Genomic DNA, 14,101 nt, shown 5'->3' on the forward strand with positions numbered 1-14,101 from the left:
TGGGGAAATCGTCATGAGGGTGGGAGGAGACAAGAAGCATGGCCGGTACTGGATTGGCGACAGCACGCTCGACACGACCAGTACTCCTACTCTCTCGCAGATTCGAGCTAGGAGCACCAGCTCAAGCCCGGCCATACGTCCACGGCCAGACACTGCACAGACCCAGATGGAGGCACTCTAGGTTATTTCTATTTTATCCATTGTTCATTGATTTTTACACACGTTTGCTTTGTATTCTAACCTTGGGATCAAATATTGTAGGCTCGGATGGAAGCTAACTTTAAAGCCCAGGAGCAGGAGATAGAGGAGAGGTGGCGGGCCGAGCGGGAGATGATGGAGCAAGATTTTCAGCAGAGGCAGGAGGCCAAGCATCGTGTACTGGAGTAGGCGCTTCAGTACATGCAAAGTCTGGTCATTCGCCACCATCGTTCACTCCACTTCCACCTCCACCTCCTGCAGCTACTCCTGTGAGTGACTTGACAAACTTGTAGTTTCATTTCTCATAGCGACTTAGCACTTTGAATGATGGATAAAGCTACAATGACTTAGAACTAATGACTTAGGATAGAACTACAATGACTTAGTTCGAATGTTTCTAACCTAAATATTGTCTAACACATGCCATCTGTTTACCTTTGTGCACAATCAATCGCCGGCATCCAATGATGAGCCAGTCAATCCAGACATGTCACCTCGGTGGCCGCCTCAGCCGTCTCAGTGGCCGCCTCACTGGGCGTGGTCGCAGCACCCGCCGTGGTTGCAACCGCCGCCACCGCCGTCGCCGGCCGAGTGAGTGGTTTGGACTTGCTTAGTATGGACATCTATGCTTGCTTTACATTTGGACTCGTATGGACTTTGTATGGACTTGTACGGCTTATTGTATGGACTTGTATGAAATTTGTATGTGGACTTGTATGGCTTGTGGTTGTGGATGCTTATTGTTATATATGAACTGCCTGTGATGTTTATTTGTCATATATATGAACTACATGTGATGAATATTTGATTGGGGGTACCATATACATGACCGAACAAAAAAAAACAGAGAAATATGGTCACTTTGCCGTGTGCTATGATCAATGACACGGCAAAGAGGCCATTCTGGCATTCTGGAAAACTCCTTTGCCGGCACACGGCAAAGGAGGCGCCTTTGCCGTGTGCCTGAAGGGGCACACGGCAAAGGAGGCATCTTTGCTGTGTGCCGGCATGACGTGGCACACGGCAAAGGAGCCATCTTCGCCGTGAGCCGCGCCGTCAGGCACAAGGCAAAGACGATTGTGACCGTTTAGGGCTGTTACCCTATGTTTTTTTTGCTGTGGGCCCATGAAGCACACGGCAAAGCCTTTGCCGTGTGTTCGAAAAAAGGCACACGGCAAATGTGGTTTTGCCGGCCGGTATTTGCCATTAGCTCTTTGCCGTGTGCAACACACGGCAAAGTCCCTTTGCCGTGTGTTTTAGAGGCTTTGCCGTGTGCTTTGCCATGTGCCTCTGGCACACGGCAAATGAGGTGAATCTTGTAGTGATCCTAGGATGTTTTTAAAACGAATTATTTCCTATTGGTTGGGGAAGAATAAATGGCATACAAATATGCTTCAAATAAGGTACTAAATGGGGGTACATGCGTCATTTCCTCATCTCCTTAATTTGCCGTGAAAATGCTAGGACGCACGTTTAAGGACGGAGGGAGTAAGGAGCTACTAGCTAGCTAGTATACTTTGGTGCATCTTCATGGTACATTTGTAAGAATTTTTTACCTGCTCTCGATGCAGCATACTATAGTTACCTTGTGCCCGGCCAGAATATGACTGCTTATTATGGAATGGAGAGACCACGGATCAATCAGTTTCTACTACATTCAGCGACCTGCTGTGGGCTGTGGCCGGCCGCTAGTTTGCTCTGACTGTCATGTATTAACTGCTTGTCCTTTCTCGTCTCTGCCCCGCCGTAGCATGGGCCAGTGGCGCGAGTACGAGAACGGCGGCGGCGTATGCCGGGACGCGGGAGGAGGAGATCGCACTCCGATCCGGAAGCACGTACGCACAGGCTCATACACCTCTGCGGGACGCGTCGCGACGGGCGCGCACAGGGCGAGCGTCACCGTCCTCGCCGCGGACATGGTGGCCGCACCGCACGCCCGTCCTGCGAAGGCGTGCGTTGGCACGTCGGCAAGGCTCGGCTCGGCTCGGCGCGGAGACGACGAGCAGGCGTCGACGCGTTGCTAGGCTCGGCCATCTCGTTTCCCTCCGCGTGGCACGGATGCACTTGTCTCCCGGCGCCCTCCTCGAGCAGCGGCGCCACCCGACCTCCGGCATCCACCATGTGCCTCCCGAGATCGGAGGGCGACCGAGTCACACCGCGGTTCATGTTTAATTCCAGTTGGTTCATTCTTCCGTTAGCAGAGGCAGGCTGGAACAAGCTTTCTGAAGCTCAAGTATCACGCGGAGCTCATCCTCACCGTTGCAAACTTCGGCCTATGGGAGCAGCGAGGTCGCCATAAACAGGAAGAACAGGGAATCAAGGGATGAGAGGTCCGCCGGTGCGTGGCGGTCAGCGCTCCGGCGAACCGCGGCACCAAGCAGAGGAAAGTTAATTTCCCGTCATGCGGGAGGAGCATTGCAGTGGGGTGGTAGCTACCTACGGCCGTGGGCGGGGGACCGCCGCCATGGCTGGTCCTGCTACAGTGCTACTTATGGGTAGACGGGGGCTCGCTCTGGCTACCTGGCCGCGGGGATGGCGGAGGACGCCGGCGCCATGGGCCTGAGCGTTTGGCTCGGAATATATATTCGCAGAAACGTTCCTGGATTGGATATATATTATTTCATAATACCTCTACACTTTGCAAGTAGACCCCTCATTCGGATTTTTGCATAATACCAGAGTGTACTCGAGCAGCAGTCGTCATGCGCCACCCGAACTCCGCCATCTGGCTCCCGGGATTGAAGACGACGCAGTCCGACTTCTACGGCGCCGGCACATGTCGGATCCAACGGCCCCCACGGAGGCACGGACTCAAGGGGTGGACGGTAAATGAAATACCGTCCACCCCCGACCTGTGCAGGGCCTTCACCAGCGCTCCGTCTGCTTGGTTCCTCGGCTTGCCGGAGCGCCGCCGCGTTCCAGCTGCTACCCTCCTCCGTTTCCTTGCTCCTAGCGCTCCGAATCCATGGTTTTCCCGCTAGCACCGGCCGAGGACTTCCCTGGGCAACCGGCCTCTGATGAAGGCTCGCCACGGCCCACTGGCCTCCAAGAACACGACGAACGACCCCGCCACGCCACCAACGAGGCCTCACCGGCACCGGACGTCCTGGACCACTCCCCAACTCATGTTGCTGCAGCCACGTTCAGTTATAGGTTCAGTTCAGAATTGACCAGCACCGGCCTTGGTGTTCCAGGCTTCCAGCCTGCACAAACATTCACGCTCAGTTCAGAGTGCTTCGTGTTCATTCTTCAGTTAGCAGAGGTGGGCATTGCTGCGAGTCACGTCTTTTGCTGGAACAATCTTCTTTCAGTCTCGATCGCGCACCAATCCCTGCCGCATCAGCTTGCACTAGCAATATCTCCGGTCCGCTGCTCCTCACTACTAGAAAACGGGCCTTGGGCATCGGCTGAGAAAGTCCAAAGGCACCGGTTTCCCAACCGGTGCCCCGCAACCGCGACCATTGCCCTCTACTTAAGACACCGGGTTTTTCAACCGGTGCCTTAGGCCTCCATTGGTACCGGTTGGAAATACCAGCCGGTACCAAAGAGGCTGCCTCGCTGACGTAAGGTGGCAGCCCCTTTGGTACCGGTTGGTATTTCCAACCGGTACCAATGACCTTTTCTTTTTTTTCCCAAATCTAGTTTTGTTTGTTCTATTTATTACTGTTTATTCTTTTATAATTGCTAAACGCACTCAAACTCTACAGAACTCTACGTTCATTGGTTGTTCGTGTTCGTTTTCAGAGAATATTTGAAACTAACTAAAAGTGAAATGCGAGCATATAATTAAGCTAATTACATGAACTAATATATTTACAAATTTACAAACATCAAGGCATAATGTTTAAAAATATTTACAAATGTACAAGTCATGTTAGCCGTCCAACTACTAGTCCCCTCAGGATGTCGATGAAAGTCCTCTATCGATGTGACCGTCGTGGTAGAACTCGCCTCTAGGATCTAAGATCTCGTTCAAAATGAATCCGGCGAGCTGCTCGCACACGGCGTTGATCCGATCAGTAGAGTAACATTCATCCCCCATTTGAGACATCTATCATTTAGTAAAAAAGCATTAACATTCTGTGCTTTAGTACAATTATGAAAATATACTAGTGAACGGTTTGGACGTACTCTCGTTTCTTCATCAGTAGCCTTCCCGCATGGAGTCATGATGTGCAAGTAGTCGCATACGTAGTACCCGCACCAATCAGTTCCTTGTTGTTGTGTTGCACACTTAAGGAGAAACAAATAAATTACTCAATTTAGAATAATTTGGGATTATATACTTAACTAGACAAATCTTTATGAATGACCATACCGGATAATCCATGTTAACGTTCAGTTCGGGCCTCCATTGACCACGTCCTCTGTTATTTTTCACAAATTTTTTCCAAACCCTACGCTCAAAGTTAAGTTTGATATTCAGGAATTGTTATTAACAGAAAAAAGATTTGATTATGCAAATTGAACTTACCTGTTCAAGGGGTCTATGATATGTTGGATTGCGGAATATGGATTTCTCATTGAGTCAAAGACTATAAGATTGCCGGTCTCTACGGAAAATTTGAGTAAAATCTAATGATAACTGCAGATATAGATAGGATATATACATAACTGTATTAGACAACTTAGTATTTATTTAGTAATATAACAGAGGTTTGAGTCGATCAAGGCTTACCCAAAGTTGTATGGTATGAATATATAGGATTTGTAACTTTGCCTAGTCAACGAATCGTACATGTTTTCGCACGTTTCCTTGTAACTTTCGTTGATCAATTTCTGGTTGACTAGCAAAGGAGACATGAAGCCGATCTGATGGTGCCATCCATGTTTTCGGCTTCTTTGGATCTCCTGTCTAAACGATGCAATACAAATTTTATAATGCACACATATAATTATATTCTTGTTAACAAAAAGTATTAATGTAGAGGTAAGTGATACTTACAAAACCCAAATGGTGATGATAGAGGCGTCGAGGGCTTGTCGATGGTAAATGTGATATAAATTTTGGAAGTACACCCAGAAGTCGTCCTCCCCGCGGAAGAAATCATGGTCACGATACTTGACTCCAAATATTTTTCCTTCGTCTTTCGCCATTCGCAGGTATCATCTATGCAAATTGAACATCTGCGTGCCTAGACTTTTCTCCTCTTCCTCAGTGACAAACGGTTTTCCATGCTGGAATGGAGTAATAGTGCGAGCGACAGGGATTTTTGCCTCCACATGCCCCGTTGCCTCCTCTAGCGTTAATCCAGTTTCAGAAAGAAATATTGCGGCCTGTAGGTCCACCTGGAGTTGTACGTCCGTCGGGTGTAGGAGTGGCAACCCTGGCACCCGGAGGGGCTCGAGTTCTTTTTGTTGTGTGCCAAGCTGAGGAATGGTCTTGCCACATTTTTTCTTCAGATTTCTCACCTTGTGTGCCTTTGTCAGAGTACGATCATAGTCCGAGGGTAAGCTTTTCGGTTTTGGTGGGTTGTCTAGGTTTGCGAGAAGCTTTTTCCCTAGTTCTAGAGGTACCTTTTCCCTCGGCGGGGGGACTTTAGGCTTCAATTGTTCTTTTATATATCGAGCAGTCTTCTCTTCCAACTCCTCAGCGGTTTTCTCGTAGGTTAATTGTCTTTCGACCGTTTTCTGCTTCTTCTTTGAGGGTCCAGCCGCTGGGAGGGATGCTGTCTTTTTCTTTCCCTTTTCTAGTGTAGGAGGAGTTGGAGTACTCGTGGCCCTTTGCGCCGGCGGAGACGGTGGTGAAGGAGGTGGTAGTGGGGACGGCGGTGAGGTAGGCCGCGGAGACGGGCGATCGGTCTGCACGGGAGCCGTTGTGCTTGCAGTAAGTTTGATGTCGGCCTTGCGCCATAGAACGACCCCGTGCAGTGCGTCTCCCAATGTCTTCTCTCCATCCCCTCCAACGAAGTCGAGCTCAAGATCCTCATTGTTTCCAACTATCTGCTCGACTGTGACGGAGGTGTAGCCAGGAGGTATCTGCCTTCCATGAATTGTAGTAGAAGGATTCAGGGGCAGGGCTGACCCGTATGCGACATGAATGGATATATTTCTTGCTCGCACATGAAGTTCGCACGGTGTCGGCATGGTGACATCATCCACTGGATACCTCTGGTCATCTACCGCCGTTGGCTCAATCTGGGGTTGCTGTTCCGCTTGTACGTCGGGCGCCGCCGTGGATGCACAGCTGCTGCGTCGCTGAGAGGCCGAGCTTATCACAACTTCCGGGTGCGACCGAGCAGTGCCCCTTTGGCTCAGAGCTAGCTGCACTGCCTCATTGACCCTGGCGTCCATCTGAGATTCCAAGGACGCAACCTTCTCGTTCATCTTTTCTTCTATGGCACGAAGTTTCTCTTCCTGTTCGGCTTTGCTCTTTCGGTGAATCTTGTAAGAGGGATTTCCGGCCCAAGCAACTTTCCATGGGACCACGCCGATGCCGCGGGCTCGTCCAGGGTGTTCCGGATTCTTTAATGCCCTTGTCAGCTCATCATTCTCCCTTTGAGGATGGAATGTTTCTTGTTGAGTCTCATCTATTGCAGCGACTAGATCGCGGGACACTTCTTGCATATGCTCGGGCACGACCAAACTTTCATCCAACTGGTTTAGTGTCACGCCATTAGCAAATAACCACCACTTGGATCTATCCGGCCAATCCCAAGTCGTCGGCCTGATGCCTCTATCGATAAGGTCCTGCTCTATCTTCTGCCATTTTTTAACTGACTTCTTGTACCCGCCAGCCCCAAGGTGGTGGCTGTACTTCTTATTTGCAGCATTCACCTTGGCTTGTTCAGATTTTTTTTGGGCGTCCTCTGATAGTTTGTATTGTTTGAACTCCTTCCAGTATGGTTTAACTTGAGGAAGATCGTTCCAGTTCGGCTCCTTATCCTTCTTGATGTAATTGGTGTACAACTTCTTCTTGAAAGTTGCAATGGCAAGGGCCATCTTTCTCAAGGCACATTTCTTCACAAGTTCTTGGTCAACTCCTTCAGAAAGAGTGAATATATCCTTGAGTTCTGCCCATAGCATTTCCTTCTGATGTGCAGGCACAGCGTGTTACTGTTCTTCGGGTTTGGTCGTTTTCCATAGTCTTGTGGTGATCGGAATTCTTGCCCGAACAATAACCCCACATTGGTTGACAAATTTTGTGCTAGCATCCTCTGGAGCACTTGGACAGCCCTCTGCGTCCACTTCTCTGATGACCTGTCTTCCCTCCATTTTCTTGGTTGGCCGGCGTCTCCCTTTTGACTGGCTCAACGAAGTCGATGCGGAGGTCGACTAAATTACAGAAAAGATATGTTAATCGCAAAACTAATCTACTGAAGATACCATGCATATAGTTTTAAGATTCGTACTGGAACATGCTGCTGTTGATTGGGCGGCGGCGCAAAGTCATCATCTTCTTCATCGGCATCTCCAGACATATTCAGGAACGAATCAGCTGTCCGAGCATCTTCTTCAGCGATTGGCTGGGTGGTGTTGGTCCTCGTATCTTCGTTTATTGCGTCCAACATGTATTGCCCGGTGGCCTGCTCATCACCGAAGGGGTCCATCCTTAATTGAAACCGTAAAAATGTGTTAGAGTATGTGTCCATCCTTAAATGAAGCAGGAGAATTCAATTCTTTGAACGAATATGCGTGTTTGAGAGAGAGAGAGTGTGTGTATGTTAGAGGGACAGAGAGAGAGAGAGAGAGAGAGAGAGAGAGTTAGTGTGTGTGTGTGTCTGTGTGTGTTAGTGTGAGTGTGTGTGTGTGTGTTAGAGTGTATTAGACAGTGTGTGTGTGTGTGTCGTGGAATGGGGTCGAGGAACCGGTTTGAGGAACGGGGTTGAGAAGTGAGGGTCAAGGAACCGGGTCGAGGAACGGGGTTGAGGGTCGAGGTCTAGAGTTGAGGGTCGAGGGATGGCGAATGCGTGAGTTAGAGAGCGAATACGAAATTACTCGTCATCGTTACTCGTCGTCGTTACACGAGTTACATGATAAATACATGAGTTACAAAAATACATGATAAATACATAAATACAAGCATTATTCACTCTCTATTTAAATACATGTTATACTTGCCTTCCTCAAACTGCTCCTGCTGCTCAAACTGCTCAGAAGATGGCTGCTCCGGGTACTGGTACTGGGGCTACTGATCAGATGGATCAACGTCTTCTCACGAACACATGGCCAAAAACAATACACAACATAAACATACATGCAAACAATAGCAAAAACTAAGAAACAGTACAACAATACATGAAAACAGCAATCAAAACTATGCTAGAACTATTCTACGCATTACAACGATCGCGTGGACACAAAGAACGCCTAAAATGGAGCTAGAACGTAAAAACTTCGCTTAAAACAAGGTCTAGGGGCTTTTCTGCAAGAAAAACTAAGTTTCTAGGGGTTTTTTCTGCAAAACCAGGACCTATATGTAATTAAAGGGTAGACCCGGGGGTTAGGATGCAAAAAGACCAGGGGCGACGGTTAGGTGGACCGCGGGTTAAATTTTAAAGAAGATCAGGGTCTAAAACGTAAAAGCAGGGGTGGATTTGGAAATACTTTTCAACTAGCATGGACTGCGGGTTTATTTTGAAGAAGCTGAGGGACTCTTTAGCAAAACACGTGGGCGCTGACCGTTATCCGCCTGGATTGACTCGGGCTTGGGTGTTTCCGGCCGTTGGATCAAGATCGGGCGGCTGAGGTCGGTTGGGCGCGCGGGGCGGCGGCGCGAGTCGCCGGAGACGACGCTCCCGCGGCGGAGGCTCACCGGAGATGGCCGAACTCGGCCCTCTGGGGGTCAAATCGACCGGGCTTTGGGTCTATGATGGACTACGCGGTATGCGTGATCCACCTATGGCCTGTGCGGGGCTAGGGAAGGCTCGGGGCGGCGGGTTCGACGGCGGTGGCAGCTCTGCGTGGCGGCGCTCGCCGGGGCGTACGCGCTGGGCGGCTTTGGGGCTCGGATCCGGGCGCAAAAGGATGGCGGGGCCTTGGGGACTTACCGAGGCTCGAAATCGAGCAAGGCGGCCGTGCAGGGGCGGTGGCGTCGAAGGCGAGCGGTGAGGGCGGTGTGGTGCCCGTGGACGAGTCGATGCAGGGGTCCTCTGGGACTCTTGGCTCCACGGGAAGCTTCGGGGTCGAGCTGCGAAGCCGGTGGAGGGGTCAGGGAGGTCAGAATCGCGCCGGCAACGTTGAATTTCACGGGCGGAGCACTTACCGGCGGCTAGAGCGGAGGAGGGGCGGGGGCCACCGGTGCGGGCGGACGACGCCGGACCGAGCGCAGAGAGGAAGAGGCGGCGGCGTGACAATGTGGCAGCGGCGGCACGACTATGCGACGGTGCGCGCGCAGAGATGGAGGGCGGCGGCAGTCGACCGGAGGAATGGAGGAGCAGTGGAGAATTGGGAGGAAGAAGGCAACAGGTTTATACCCCTGGCCAAATGCACCGGGTCAAAAATTCAGCCGGTACCTATGTAGGCCTTAGGTACCGGTTGTATCTCCAACCGGTGCCTTAGGCGAGACTTAGGTACCGGTTCTCCGCACACCCGGTGCCTTAGGGCCCAACGGGCGGGAAATGAAAAGCCGCTATGGTACCGGGTGGATTAACAAAACCGGTACCTTAGGCCTTTTGCAGTTCACTTTTCAATCTTCTTTGACCCCCTTTGAACGGAATTCGTCAGTATCTCAATGGTAACTCGCGGAAATTTGGGCTTCGCGGCCACGGTTCGACCCCCGCGCGACGCCCCGCTTTTTTTTACCCAAATAGGACCCTAAGGTACCGGCTGGATTTTCCAACCGGTACCAAAGGTTATCTTTTCTTTTCCCCTTTCTTTTTCTCTTGTAAATCTATTAATTGCCTCATAATTCATAATAAATCTGATATTTGCATAATAAATCTGATAATTGCCTAGAAAATCAGATAATTATCTAATAATTTAAATAATTGTCTAATAGTTAAAATAATTGTCTAATAAATTTGTTATTTGCTCAATAAATTTATTAACTGCCTAGTAAATCATTCAACTAAGAAAATATTAACTATGGTTTTAGGTGCACAATAATAAATCATTTAAATGTACAATAATTTTAATTACTACATAATAAATCATTTAGGTGCATAACTAATTATTTTAATTGCATAATAAATCAAATAATTGCATAAGAAATCTAATAATGTTCACAGAAAATATTACAAGACATAATCATTCAACTAAAGGAATATTAACGATGGTTCGCTTTACAATCGTCCCTTCATTATGATCATGACGTGCGTACGGAGCCTCCTCTTCGGCTAAAAGAATACTTGTGTCAACCTCCACTGCGAACGGAGTCATATCTTCAACCTTATTGTATTCTTCTTCATCTGTGACATCATCGACTCCCACAATTTTTTTTCCTGCCAGAACAATATGGCGCTTTGCCTTATCTCCGGCACCTACAAAACTTGATTTATTCCTAGACTTGTCCTTTCTCGTTTTGCTAGACATGTACTGCACATAGAAAACTTGAGTGACATCTTTAGCTAGGACGAATGGTTCGTCTCGATAGCCAAGCTCTTTGAGGTCTACCGTTGTCATTCCGTACTCGTCGATATCGACACCTTTTCCTGTGAGTTTAACCCATTGACAACGAAATAGAAGTATCTTCAACGGCCCATAGTCGAGTTCCCAGATCTCTTCAATGTAACCAAAATATGAGTTCGTTTGGCCACTAGAGTCGGTGGCATCTATACGGACACCACTATTTTGATTGGTGCTCTTGTTATCTTGGGCTCTTGTATAAAATGTGTAACCATTAATTTCATATCCTTGGTACATCAGAATTGAATTTGCCGGACCCCTGGCCACCCAAGCTAGCTGCTCATGAATTTGATCGTTGGCCATGACTTCCTTCTGCAACCAGGTGGCGAATGTATCGTTATGATGTTTTGTAATCCATGTCTTAGACTTCAAAGGGTATATACTTCGCACAATTTGCATGTGCTCCTCCATATATGGAGCCACCAAGGCTGATTGTTGCAGAACTGTGAGATGTGTTTTGCTCAACGTGGCATGATCTGTGGCATTTACTGATTTTCTTTCAAGTGTGCCCTTTCCAATCAGCCGCCCCTCATGACGTGATACTGGAATCCCAATTGGGCAGAGTTCTTCCACATAGTCAACACAAAATTCAATGACCTCCTTTGTGACGTAACCCTTCGCAATGCTTCCTTCTGGACGAGCCCGATTACGAACGTATTTCTTTAGTACTGCAAAGTATCGTTCAAAAGGGAACATATTATGAAGGAAAACAGGGCCGAGAATACCAATCTCTTTGACCAGGTGAACTAGAAGATGCGTCATAATATTGAAGAATGTTGGAGGAAATATCATTTCAAGACTGACTAAACTTTGGACAACATCCTCTTGTAGCCTGCTTAAACTCGATGGATCGATTGCCTTCTGAGAAATTGTGTTGAGAAATGCGCATAGCTTTATGATTGTTGCTCGAACATTAGATGGTAGAATACCTCTAAGTGCAATTGGAATCAATTGCGTCATCAACACGTGCGAATTTCTTCTCTTTCAAGTTCAGTAGCCTCTTTATATTCGAAGAGTAGTTTGATGGGACCATGATACTGTTCAAACAGTCGAACATACTTTGCTTCTCTTCCTTACTAAGAGTGTAGCACGCAGGACCTAGATAATGACGTCATTTATCCCTTTTTTCTGGATGTAGGGCAGCCCGTTGTTTCATACGTTGAAGATTTTGCCACGCTTCCAATGTATCCTTTGCCTTACCGTAGACACCAAGGAAACCTAGAAGGTTCACACAAAGATTTTTGGTTAGGTGCATCACATCAATTGCGTGGCGGATGTCTAAGACTTCCCAATAAGGTAACTCCCAAAAAATACTCTTCTTCTTCCACATAGGTGCACGTCCGTCATCACTCTGCACTGATTTGCTGTTGGGTCCTTTTCCGAATGCTACTTTTATATCTTTGACAATTTCAAACACCATTTTCCCACAACGGTTCCTAGGCTTGGTACGATGATCTGCCTTTCCATCGTAGTGAGCATGCCTCCTCCTTAATGGGTGCTTGATCGAAAGAAATCGACGATGACCCATATACACGATCTTCCTACAGTGCTTTAGGTACATGCTGTCGGTTTCTTCTAAACAATAGGTGCATGCCCTATAACCCTTATTGGATTGTCCGGAGAGGTTACTTAGTGCTGGCCAATCGTTGGTGGTTACGAAAAGCAATGCACGCAGGTTAAAATGATCCTCTGCATGCGCATCCCACATACGAACACCCTCATCTTTCCACAACAATAGAAAATCCTCAATCAGTGGTTTCAGATACACATCTATATCGTTACCGGGTTGCTTCGGGCCGGGGATAAGCACCGGCATCATAATGAATTTCCGCTTCATACACAACCAGGGAGGAAGGTTGTATATACAGAGTGTTACAGGCCAGGTACTATGACCACTGCTCTGCTCACCGAAAGGATTCATGCCATCCGTACTTAAGCCGAACCTTATATTCCTCGCTTCATTTGTAAATGTTGGGAATGTTCTATCCACTTTTCTCCACTGCGACCCATCAGCGGGGTGTCTCAACATATTGTCTTGCTTACGTTCTTCTTTGTGCCATCGCATCAATTTAGCATTCGTTTTGTTCATGAACAAACGTTTCAGACGTGGTATTAGAGGAAAATACCACATCACCTTGGCAGGCACCCTCTTCTTGACACGCATCCCCTCAACGTCGCCTGGATCATCTCGAGGGATCTTATACCGGCATGCGTTGCATACAGGGCATGAATCCAAATTTTCATACTCACCTCGATATAGGATGCAGTCATTAGGACAAGCATGTATCTTCTGTGCCTCTAATCCTTAAGGACAAACAACTTTTTTTGCCTCGTATGTTGTCTCCGGCAAGGTGTTACCCTCAGGGAGTAAGTTTTTAATAAGTTTCAACAACTCCTCGAATCCCTTGTCAGACAAACCATTTGATGTCTTCCATTGCAATAATTCCAATGTGGTACCCAACTTCTTTTGGTCTTGTTTGCAATCAGGGTACAATAATGTTCTGTAGTCCTCCAACATACGCTTCAGATCTCTCAATTCCTTTTCTGTTTCGCAATCTTCCTCAGCTTCGCGCAGCATCTGACCAAGATCTTCTACAACGTATCCTTCAGTATCTTCTTCAGGCTCACCCATTGCAGTGTCGTTGAAAAAGGAATTATAATTGGCTGCAAAGTCAGGAATCCTGTCCTCTTCTTCTACATTATTATCCAGCTCAATTCCTCTTTCGCCATGCTTGGTCCAAACATAGTAGTTTGGCATGAAACCACTATTGAACAAGTGACTATGGATGGTTCTTGATGATGAGTAATCCTTCTCATTCTTACAGAATTTGCATGGACAACGAACGAAACCGTCATACTTGTATTTCTCGGCCGCTTCTATGAATTCATGCACGCCATCAATGAACTCCTTTGAACGCCAATCGGCCATGTACATCCATTGCCGACTCATCTAGGTCCACAATACATTTATATACATCATTATAGTGTACAAATAATACATTTATACTATATTAAATTTGAATTCAAATATATAATTGATAATGCTTATAACTATAATAAATAGATACTATTCACTTATCAAATAAATTAAATGATAACTGTTTCTAAAAACCAATTGCTAAGTTATGGAGAAAAATAACTAACCTTTTTTGAAGAAAAAAAAATCGCCTCCCCTCCCCTCACTCAGCTGCCATGAACAGTGAGTTCACGGCAGCTTGGAGTGGGAAGGGTTGGGGTATTTATAGGCGTGGCTCAAAGGCACCGGTTGGTGCTCAACAACCGGTGCCAAACAAAAGACATAGGCACCGGTTGATGTTACTAACCGGTGCCTTTGTTG

The sequence above is a fragment of the Panicum virgatum genome, chromosome 3K (assembly GCF_016808335.1).
Source record: "Panicum virgatum strain AP13 chromosome 3K, P.virgatum_v5, whole genome shotgun sequence".
NCBI classification, from domain to species: Eukaryota; Viridiplantae; Streptophyta; class Magnoliopsida; order Poales; family Poaceae; genus Panicum; species Panicum virgatum.